This window comes from Pteronotus mesoamericanus, unplaced genomic scaffold (genome assembly GCF_021234165.1).
Source record: "Pteronotus mesoamericanus isolate MK-2021 breed Mesoamerican mustached bat unplaced genomic scaffold, CSHL_Meso_final scaffold_85, whole genome shotgun sequence".
In the NCBI taxonomy this organism is placed as follows: Eukaryota; Metazoa; Chordata; class Mammalia; order Chiroptera; family Mormoopidae; genus Pteronotus; species Pteronotus mesoamericanus.
In genome coordinates this window covers 62,432,105-62,443,950 of record NW_026555329.1, presented here as the reverse complement: position 1 = coordinate 62,443,950, position 11,846 = coordinate 62,432,105, and positions in this window count along the sequence as shown.

Here is an 11,846-nt window from a genome sequence, read left to right as displayed (position 1 = left end):
TTGCCACCTGGCGTCTGCAGTCCCATTTGGTTCTATACTAATATTGAAATATTTGCATATTCTGCACTTATTCTGAGTTCTTTTGAGCTCCAGGAATATTTTAACCTATTATAGGCACTGAAGAGCTTTCTATTCCTAAAATTTGGTAGCTTTCCTAAGGCTCTGAGTCATGCAAACATTACAGTGAAAACCCTTGTTCCTTCCTAGTAACATATTTTTATAAGGAATTTTTGAAATAACTCATTAACCAAAGTATTGTTTTAGTGGAATTTCAGTTACAAATAGATGCTGGCAAAAGACCAGGTTGAGCAGAAAATTTACAATCCTCTCTAATATCACGAAAGTTAGCCAAGTCTACATGAGATATCACATGCACATTTTTAAAACTTTGTATACTAAATCAATAGACAAACAAATATTTGGGGGAAGGAACATATCTCCATATTTGACAATTAACTTAGTCATCTTGCAGATATAAGCTCATTTTTTTTTTGTGAAAGCTTGTAGCATAGTATTTTATATTAATACTATTTATATTTGTGAAGTATGTAATATAGTATGCTATGGACAAAATTAACACTATAGACAAGCAAAATGAAATGTCATAATTCACCAAACATTTGATGGGTAAATGTGCATATGTTTATAAACATATGTCATACACAAAACATACTGATAAAGTACTGCTTTTAATCAGCAATAAATTGTGAACACTACATCCAGTGCTCCTTAACCTATGGGCCACAGAACTGTTTGAGAACAACAAAAAAGACTACAGACCCTTTTTTGTTGTTCTCAAATGCGCATTTTGTACTCAGATTCCTAAAATGCACCTACACTGTTACATACACAGAAACTTGATATAAACTACAGTACAACTAGCACATCCTTTGAGGCGTGTCCACAGACCCTAGAGAAACTAGAATAAGTATCTCTGATTTATAGCATCATTTTTATTTGCTGCATAATATTCTTTGTATAGGTGAGTATGATGTTTTAGATAATCCCATATCGTTGTATAGTAGGTTATAACTAAATTCTAAGCATATTAAATAATTCCATGGTATACATTTTTGTATATACATCTTTGATTACCAACCAATTATATCTTTTGGTTATACTATTAATGGAATTACTTGATTGAAAGATAAGTACAGTTTTAGATTTTGATATTTATTGTCAAATGGGATCCAGAGTATGTTCTTATTTTTAATCCCCACATGAAGATATGTTTATTGATTTTAGAAAGAAAGGTGGCGGGGGGAGAGAGAGAGAGAGATCTTTGTGAGAAAGAGACATAGAAACATGGATTGGTTGCCTCCCATACGCACCTTGACCAGAGACTGAACCTGCAATCAAGGTATATGCCCTAACAGGGAATTTAACCAGCAACTTTTTGGTATACAGATGATACTCTAATCAACTAAGCAACCTCTAGCCCGGGCAATCTAGAGTTTATTTTATAATAATTAAATTCACATAAGCAATAGAGTATCCACTTTATTTCTCACTAGATATGTTCATTCTTTTTTATCCAAATAGGTATTTAGACAAAAAGATAGTGTTTCATTGTTGCTTTAGTTTGCTGTAGTATCATACTGGACATGGTTCTACCACCTCTTGTGATGAGGGCTGGTCAGAAAGCCCCTGGTCAGAAAGAACACGTATTGTCCAGAGGAAATGGATTATGATTCCCTCCCTGTCTTCCCCACAGAGGGGTTGCTTGCCCAGTGACTGCTTCTTGACCTTTTCTTTCCGCATGTACAAATGGAGGTAATATAGCTTAAGCCCACGTGAAAACGTATGTAACTTGGATCCATGCTGCCTTTGTCTGGGACCCCTTATAATAGGCCTGGGACGGAGCGTGAGTGTGGTCCTGCTTTGCTGACCTGCTGCCGTGATGCTCCCTATAATGTACTAAAGGCTATGCCTGCCCTACCAGGTCCTCCTCGCGGTTTGTTCGTCTTACCCCAACCAGCGTTTCAGATCCCCGTGCTCGACCTCCTGTGTTACATTCACATTTTAAAAATTTAGTGATGTTCAACACACCTTTTTACATATTTATTGACCAATTCTATTTCTTCTTTCTTTGAAATTCCTGTACATGATTTTTGCTCACTTTTATTGGTATTTCTGATTTTATTTAAGAACATATTTTTATTGTATTTTTCCATTACCATTTAGTCCCCTTATACCCACCTCCTCACCACAATCACCACAATGTGGTCCATGTCCATGAGTCCTTTGACCTTTTTGCTCAACCCGTCCACCCCCTAATTTGCCCCCACTCTTAGCTGTCATCCCTCTCTCTATCTATGAGTCTGTCTCTATTTTGCTTGTTAGTTCAGTTTGTTCATTACATTCCACATATGAGGAAGGTATTTGCCTTCCTCTGACTGGCTTATTTACATGGCAAAATGTTCTCCAGGTCCATCCATACCGTTGCAAAGGGCAAAATTTTCTTCTTTTTTACAGCTGAGTAGTATTCCATTCTGTAAATGTCTCATAGTTGTTTTATCCACTTATTTACTGATGGACACTTGGGCTGCTTCCATATCTTGGAGACTGTAAATAACACTGCAGTGAAAATAGGGGTGTTTATGTTCTTTCAACTTAGTTCCTTTCAATATATCCCCAGAAATGGGATCACTAGGTCAAAAGGCAGATCCATTTTGAATTTTTTGAGGTACCTTCAGAGGAAATGGCTTCCACAGTGGCTGCACCAGTCTGCATTCCCACCAGCAGTACAAAAGGGTTCCCCTTTCTCCAAATCCTTGCCAGCACTTGCTGTTTGTTGAATTATTGATGATAGCCTTTCTAACAGGTGTGAGATGATATCTCATTATGGTTTTGATTTGCATTGCTCTAATGATTGTTGACGTTGACATCCTTTCAGATGTCTATTGGTCATCTGTATGTCCTCTTTGGAGAAGTGTCTATTGAAGTCCTTTGCCCATTTTTTAATTGGGTTGTTTGATTTTTGGGTGTAAGTTCTCTATACATTTTGGATATTATCCCCTCATCAGATGTATCAGTGACTATGTTCTCCCAATCTGTGGCTTGTCTTTTTATTTTGTTGATGTTTTCCTTTGCTCTCCAGAAACTATGTAGTTTGATGTATTCCCATTTGTTTGTTTGTTTGTTTGTTTGTTTCCCTTGCCTGAGGAGATATATCTGATAAAATATTGCTATGAGTAATGTCCAAGATTTAGCTGCCTATATTTTCTGATTATAAATGACAGGCCTAACTGATAGATACTGCATGTCAGTTCCAGACCACCACAATAATGTGAATATCACAATAAAATGAGTAACACGTATTTTTTTTGTTTCCCAGTGCATATGAAAGTTATGTTTACACTATAAGTGTCCAATAGCATTATGTCTAAAGAACAATGTACGTGCCTTAATTAAAAATACTTTATTGCTAATAAATGTAACCATCATCTAGTCTTCAGGGAGTCATAATATTTTGCTAGTGGAGGGTCTTGTAAAAAATGCAGTATTTGCAAAGTCCAATAAAGTGAAGTGCAATAAAATGAGATATGTCTATACATAAAAGTGTTCTTTGCTGTTAATAGTAACCTGGTGCTATCTGTTTAAAATACAGGGTCTGGCAGAAGTAACACCTGCCTGAGCGTGGTTGGTAGGGTAATAATATGGGTATAATAATTTATAGTTTTAATTTGTACATTTCACCTAAAATGTCATATTGTGTGTTTAAATGTGATATTGTTATGTTACAGAATGATATGTTTATGATTTTGTAATAAAAGAGTTTGTAATAAAAAGGGGGTGTTATTTGTGCCAGACCCTGTATTTTCTTATTTGCACTTACCTTTTTAACTTGGTTTATAATAAAATGATTTTTAATGCTATGCTCATATCTACATTTTGCTTGTCTGAATAATAATCACCAAGACTTTTCCTACTATGAAATTTTATATATATTTGCTATGTCCTTTAACATTTTTAATAGCTTCTCTAAATTTAATTAAAATAAATTTATACTTCATTATAAAAATAATTCATGTTTATTGTAATATTTCACAAATTACAGAAAAGTATAAAGAATAAAGAAAAAGAACTGAATACCCAGAGGATATCAGGTATAACACATTGATTTTCAACCTTTAAAACCTGCCCCATGCTGCTCAGACTGAGAGACTCATGCGCGTGCACACACAGACGTTGCTTTGTAATTTATTTTTTCATTAAAAAATATGCTATAAACTAGTCTCGTTTTGGAAGCACCATTACACTGATTTTGACTATTAGTATGTGTGTGTGTACAGATATATTGTATATATACACATGTGTGTGTGTGTGTGTGTGTGTGTGTGTGTATATCTGGGAAGCAAAAACCTCTCTTTATTTTCCTTTCCAAATGCTTCTGGTTATTTTTACTCACTTATTTCTCCCACAGAAATTTTAAGAATTTTTGCCAAATAAAAAAGAAACACAAAAGATAATTTTATTTGCCATTGACTTTAACTCATTAATTTGTTAGTGACATTAAATTATATCATTACAATATATTACTTCTATCAATAAAAATGCAATGTCTCTTTAGTCCAGACTTCTTTTACGATGTTTAGTAAAATGCTACAATTACCTGTTTAGCATGCCCTTTGCTACCTGCTACAATTGTCTCCCAATGTACATTTCCAAATGATTGACAAGGCTGAGATTTGCCCCCACTTACAGGCCATAGATAAGCCATCACCTCAGCTCCCATCTGGTGTGTTCAGGAGGTGTTCGTGTCACTTTAGAATTTCAGTTACCTGTGGGAAGTAGAGACAAGGTTTTTGAAAGAGACAGCCTCTAGGCAGGGAGCTGCAAGACTATGCTAAATAATTTCTCCTTGTCATTTGGTATGGCAGCATGATTTTAGCTGGGATTCTGCCTTCCACTCTAACAAGTTCATTTTCCTTCAGTGTGAGCTCCCAGTAGTGGTAACTCTCCCTTCTAATCAAATATAGTACATCAACAGCTAGTGATCCTAAATGCTTCCAGTGAGTGTTTTATTGTCCATAAATGTGCCTTAATAAGGTACTAGTCAAAATTTCCAGACAGTAGGAAATGAGAAGATTATGCCAGACTGAAGTTTGGAAAGTTTGTACCAAATACGGATTTATCATTTACTGCAGAGCTTTAGGTGAGTCATTTAACCCTCTGAGCCTTGACTTCAATATTCATAAGTGAACAATATTATCTTTCAAAGTTTTACGCAAACCTTCACCTCTTTCTCTGAAGATTGTGTAAACTAGCAACACTGAAAGGAAAAGAAACGAACAGAGACAAGAGGGATGGAGCGGGGGGAACAGGGGAAGAGGAAGGGAATGGGGGGATTGGGGAACGTGTAGCAAGGTCTCATGGACAAAACCAAAGGGGAAAGATTGAGGGAGGGAGCGGGGTAGGGGGCAGGGGAAGGTGATGGGGGGAAGGCAGAGATAAATGTATTTGAAAAAATAAAGAAAATAAATTAAATGAAAAGAAAAAAAAAGATTGTGTAAACTATCTCTGCTCCTGGTAATCTGTCTCTTTTTCTAACTGTCAGATTGCCTGGCACTTATCAAATACAGTCAGATTTTCATCTTATTTATGTGTGTGTGCCCTGTGTCCCCAGATAAAATAGCTCTTCCTTAAAAATAACAATTGTGCCCATTTTGCTCTTACATTTACTAGCTCAACACTTCGCACTTAGAATAATCTAAATAAATATTTGTTAGAATGAGCTCCTCCATAGCCTTATCTTTTTATACAGTTAATTATTACAGGGATTTTTATCCACAAAGATATTTAACTAACGACATATTAAAGGGATAAAACAAAATTCTTATTTTAATCTGATAAAATTCTAGGCTTATTCATTATTTTATATTTTGAACTTATTTTTGCAGAAGGCCCTGCTTTGTTCACCTCTGGGCATAAAATGGACAGTGAAATGAAAAGAATATTTTTAGAAATGTCAGTTTGTGAAAAATAAACATTAAATACATAATAACAATTCACTTGCAAAAATTAATAAAGGAGATGCACTTTTCATAGACAACTTCAGTGTTTTACACAACTAAACAAAGGACTAACATATTTTTTATTATACTACTCAGTATCTTAAGTATTTACTATTAATTTGTTAAATTTTCTTCCTTAGAGTCATGTTCCTGGAAAAGCACACAGTTAGTATGGCTTTTTAAAAATCAAGTTTAAATAACTTAGTTGGTGGAGTCACTCAAAAGTTCTAAACATCAAAATGCCTCATAGATAACATAAGCTAGATACTTATCCTTTTTAAAAGGGCTTTATTAAAATACAATTATCATAAAAGTATACAGTTTATCCCTGGTGGGGTAACTCAGTTTTGTCTCATACAACAAAAAGGTTGTGGGTTTGATTCCCAGTCAAGCACATACCTATGGCGCAGAGTCAATCCCTGGTCTGGGTACATGCAGAAGGTAACCAGTCAATGCTTCTCTCTCACATCTCTCTTTCTCTTCCTCTCTCTATAAAATTAGTAAACATATCCTCTGGTGAGGATTAAAAATCAATAACTAAATAAATAACTTCTTGGGAAAAAAATGTATACTGTTTAGTGCCTTTAGTACAGTCACAAAGTTTTGCAATTACCACAACAATCAAATTTTACAACATTCTCAAAACTCCAAAAAAAGAAAATTATGAATCCATTATCGGTCATTTCCTATTCTGCCTACTATGAACATTCTATTTAAATGCAATAATAAATTATATGGGTTTTATTGCTTAATTCTTTCACTTAGTGTAATGTTTTTGGTATGTATCCATATCATAGTATGTTTTAATACTCCATTCCTTTTTATGGCCGAGTAGTGTTCCATTGTAGGAATACATAACATTTTGCTCATCCATTCGCTATTTGATGGATATTAAGTATTTATAATTTGGCGTTATTTGAATAATGCTCCTCTGAATAATTGTGTATAAGTTTTTATATGGACATATATTTCCATTTCCTTGAGTTTATACCTGGTAGTGTGATTGCCAGGTCATATGATAACTCTATGTTTAATATTTGAGAAACTAACAAACTATGTTCCAAAGCAGTTAAACCAGTTTGTACGCCCATAAACAATGCATGAGGATTCTCATTTCTCCACATCAGAGATACTGCAGGTTCAGTTAAAGACCACCACAATAAAGTAAATTCTACAATAAAGCAAGTCACACAGTTTTGTTGGTTTCCCAGTGCACATAAAAGGTATGGCTACACACTACTATAGACTTTTAAGTGTCTAATAGCTTTATGTTTTTTACAAAGTACACACCTTAATTAAAAATATTTTATTGCTCAGGGTTCTGTTCAAGATGGTGATAAAGGTAAATGCAGTATTCAAATCACTCTACCACCACATCAAAATTACAACTAAACTATAGAACAACCATCATTCAGAACCACCAGAAATCCAGCTGAACAGATAGATATAAAGAAGAAGCCACATCTAAACTGGTAGGAGCATGGAAGACACAGAATAAGCAGGTCCCACGCCCATGTGTGGCGGATAAAAATCAAGAGAGACTGTCAGTTGCATAAGTTCTGCCCTGACGAGTGAGGGGCCCCGGCTTGATATCAGGTCTCCATGCCCAGGGTTCCAGTGACAGGAAGAGAAATCCTCACAACTTCTGGCTATTAAAATCAGCAGGGATATTAGCTGAGTGAGACACAGGGCTTCTAAAGGACCAGGCATTCCTCTTAAAGGGCCTGTGTAGGAACTTATTCACATTCATTCCCTCCAAGTTCCAGTGCTAGGGCAGCAGCTGACAAAATACCACGGACATATGCGGAAAAACTGAATTGACTGGCAACAGGGCAGGAGCTGGGGGGGAAGCTTTCTCCCAGACAGAAATGCTGGCAGAAACCATTATTCTTTTTCTGAGCTCACCCTCCACAGAGCCTACAGGCAGGTGCCATATCTGAGTCTCAACCAACCTGACTAATAGCGTTTTCCCTGCCCTGATGATTCCCTGAGACCCCACCCCACCCAACATTTGGGCCCACCCCAGCTGATTCCAGTAGCTTTTCAATACAAATGGACTTTCTTGGCTCATGTTTCAAACTTTCCTAAAATCTCTCAAAAGAGCATCATCTGGTATCTGCATGATGCCCTGGGCTTCTAAGTAGCTTCAGGCCTGGCAATAGCAGCAGCTGGCCTTGTTTCACACCTTGGGCTTGACTGGGTACCTTTAAGCCCAGCACAAGTAGCAGTCATATGCATTTTAGATCATGCCAGGTATCCCCAAGTGAGCACAGGTGGTTGCTGACCTTCACCTGCACTTCTCAGGAGACCCCAGAGCCAGTGCACCCAGTGGACAACTCCAGACCAAGTTGAAGCATGCCCCAACTACCTACACAAGTGGCACACCCAAGGGACAGACTCAGCAAACACTGGAGACATGGCAAAATAAGTCCCGTGACGGAGGGTCAGCATTTGAACAACTGATCCTTCACAGTAGTCCCAGTTAGTCTTCATAATCAATCTGCCTGGGGAGTAAATCTCTACCATTGATGTGCAAACAGCAATCAAGGTTCAGCTACAACAGGAAGGTATATACAACCCACACTGGTATACCCAATGCAAATGCCACGGGACCCTACACAACACCTACTACATAAAACCACTCTACCAAGCCTGGGAGATATAATAGCTCTACCTACTACATAAAAATAAGCACAGGGGAGCAGCCAAAATGAAGAAACAAAGAAACATGTCCCAAATAAAACAATAGAACAAAACTCTAGAAAAAGAGCTAAACAAGATAGAGACAAGCAATCTACCAGATGCAGAATTAAAAACACTGGTTATAAAGATGCTTGATCAACTTAAGGGAAGAGTAGATAAACTTAGTGAGATCTTTAACAATGAGATAGGTAACATAAAAACAGAAATAGAAAAGATAAAAAAGAACTAGTCAGACATGAAAACTACATTAACTGAAATGAAGAATACATTACAGAGAATTGACAGTGGAGTAGATTAAGCAGAAGATCAAATCATATATTTGTAATATAAAGAACAAAACTCTCAATTAGAACAGCAAGAAGAAAGAATGGAAAAAATGAGGATAGTATAAGAAACCTCTGGGACAACTTTAAGCATGCCAATATTCACATTACAGGAGTTCCAGAAAGGGAAGAGATAGAGCAAAAAATTGAAAACCTCTATGAAAAAATATTGATGGAAAACTTTCCTAACCTAGTGAAGGAAATAGACATACAAGTCCAGGAAACACAGAAAGTCCCAACAAGATATACTCAAAGAGGTCCACACCAAGACACATCATAATCAAAATGCCAAAAGTTAAAGACAAAGACAGAATTTTAGAAGCAGCAAAAGAAAAGCAGTTAGTTATCTACAAGAGAGGTCCTGTAAGATTGTCAGCTGATTTCTCAACAGACGCAGCAGGCTTCAAGGGACTGGCAAGAAATATTCAAAGAGATAAAAAAAGCAAGGACCTACAGCCAAGATTACTCTACCTGGCAGTTATCACTTAGAATTGACAAAAATGGATAAGAGCTTCCCAGATAAGAAAAAACTAAAGGAGTTCATCACAATCAAACCAATATTGCAAGAAATGTTATTTTTTAAGAAGAAAATTTCAAAATATGATTAATATGGCAATAAATACATTTTTACCAACAATTACTTTAAATTAAAATGGATTAAATGTTCCAACTAAAAGATATATGAAGGCTGAATGGATAACAAAACAAGTCCTTTACTTATGCTATCTACAAGAGACTCCAGATTAAAAAATACACAGACTCAAAGTAAAGGTATGGAAAAATATATTTCATAAAAATGGAAACAAAAAAACTGGGGTAGCAATACTTATACTTGAAAATAGACTTTAAAACAAAGGCTGTATAACAAGAGACAAAGGACTCAGCAACTACACTTCTTGGTATTTATCCAAAGAAACCCAAAACAATAAATTAAAAAGACATATCCATCCATATATTCATCATTTACAATAGTCCAGATACGGAAACAACCTAAATATTCAATAGATGAATGGATAAAGAAGTAGGACTTCCAGTACTATGTTGTGAATGCCTACACAGTGGCTATCATAAACAAATCAACAAACAAGTGCTGGTGAGATTGTGAGGAAAAGAGAAACCTTGTACACTGTTGGTGGGAATGCAAACTGGTGCAGCCTCTGTGGAACACAGTATGGAATTTCTTCAGAAAACTTAAAATGGAACTGCCTTTTGACCCAGCAATTCCACTGCTTTGATTATACCCTAAGAGCCCTGAAATACCAATTCAAAAGAACCTATGCACCCCAGTGTTTGTAGCAGCACAATTTATAATAGCCAAGTGCTGGAAGCAACCTGAGTGTCCATCAGTAAATGAGTGGATAAGAAAAACTATAGTACATTTACTTATAGTACAATGGAATACTACACAGCAGAAAGAAAGAAAGAGCTGCTGTCCTTTGGGACAGCATAGATGGATTTGGAGAGTGCTACGCTAAGTGAAATAAGCCAGGCAGTGAAAGACAAATACCATATGATTTCATCTGTAAGTGGAACATAACCAACAAAACAAACAAGCAAGCAAAATATAACTAGAAACACTGAAATAAAGAACAAACAGTAACCACAGGAGAAGGGGGAGGGGATAATGTGGAAAAAGGGGAAGGGTCATTAAGGAACATGTATAAAGGACACATGGACAAAGCCAAAAGGGGATAGGATTGAGGGTGGGAGACGGGGATGGGTGAGTGGGGGGGAGTAATGGAGAAAATTGTACTTGAAAAACAATTTTTAAATTTTTTTAAAGTATGCTTTTTAATGTAAAAAAAAAATCACCAGTTTTTTTTAAATTGTATTTATGAACCACTTTTTTTAAAGATGCACTAACCTATATATCAATAGTTTAAGCCACTTTATCAACCCACTACAATTAGCTGAGCATTGATACTAATTTGAGACTGTAGTGCAGAGTGGTTAAAACAGGGATTCTGAACTACAACTGGCTGGTTTGATGCTACAAGTCCACCACTCACCAGCTGGGTGAGCTGGGGCAAGTTATCTAGACTCTATAGATTAAATTTCTCACCTGTACAATGAAGACATTTAGTATCTACATATAGAGTTTTGAAGATTAATAGTTACATGTAGACATGCTTGAAAATGTACATAGTGTACCAAATGTTATACAAATGTTTATGGGTTTTTTTATTAAAAGAAATTTTTGTTCATTAAAAATATTTTACACATTATAATCTTAGAACAAAAATAATTATTTTACACATTATAATCTTAGTTTTCATGTGTACAATTAAAATGCTTATGAGAATTAGGTTGTTAAGATTAAAACAAATGTAGCAGTGAATGCGTCTCCAAAGGGCACTCCATGCCTTTAAAATGTACTACCAAGAGTTTTGCATTTGTTTTTAAAAGTCTTACGGGGGAGATCAAATTACAATGCATTATAAAAAGATTTATTCTTGCCATTCTTATATTTGTTTGGCATGACTAATCAATCATCCATGTTTCAGTCAAGAAAAGCCTGGTAATACTGTAGTAACAAATGGTTCCTTCTTGTTTCTTATCCCCCAATGTTCCCTGTGGGTGACAACAACCTTCCGTGCGGCCACTTAGAAATGTTGGTTGATGGAGAATCTTGATGTATAGCTTGTTAGTTAGGGGAAGGGAAAATAAAAGATGACACCTGTCTATAAGACCAGTTTCTAATTCATACAGGTCACTCCTCTCTGCTCATGAGTAACATTACTCCTATAGTCCTGCTTAACTGCAAAGGGAATGGATAAGAGAGAAAGAGTTTATTCAGTGGTCA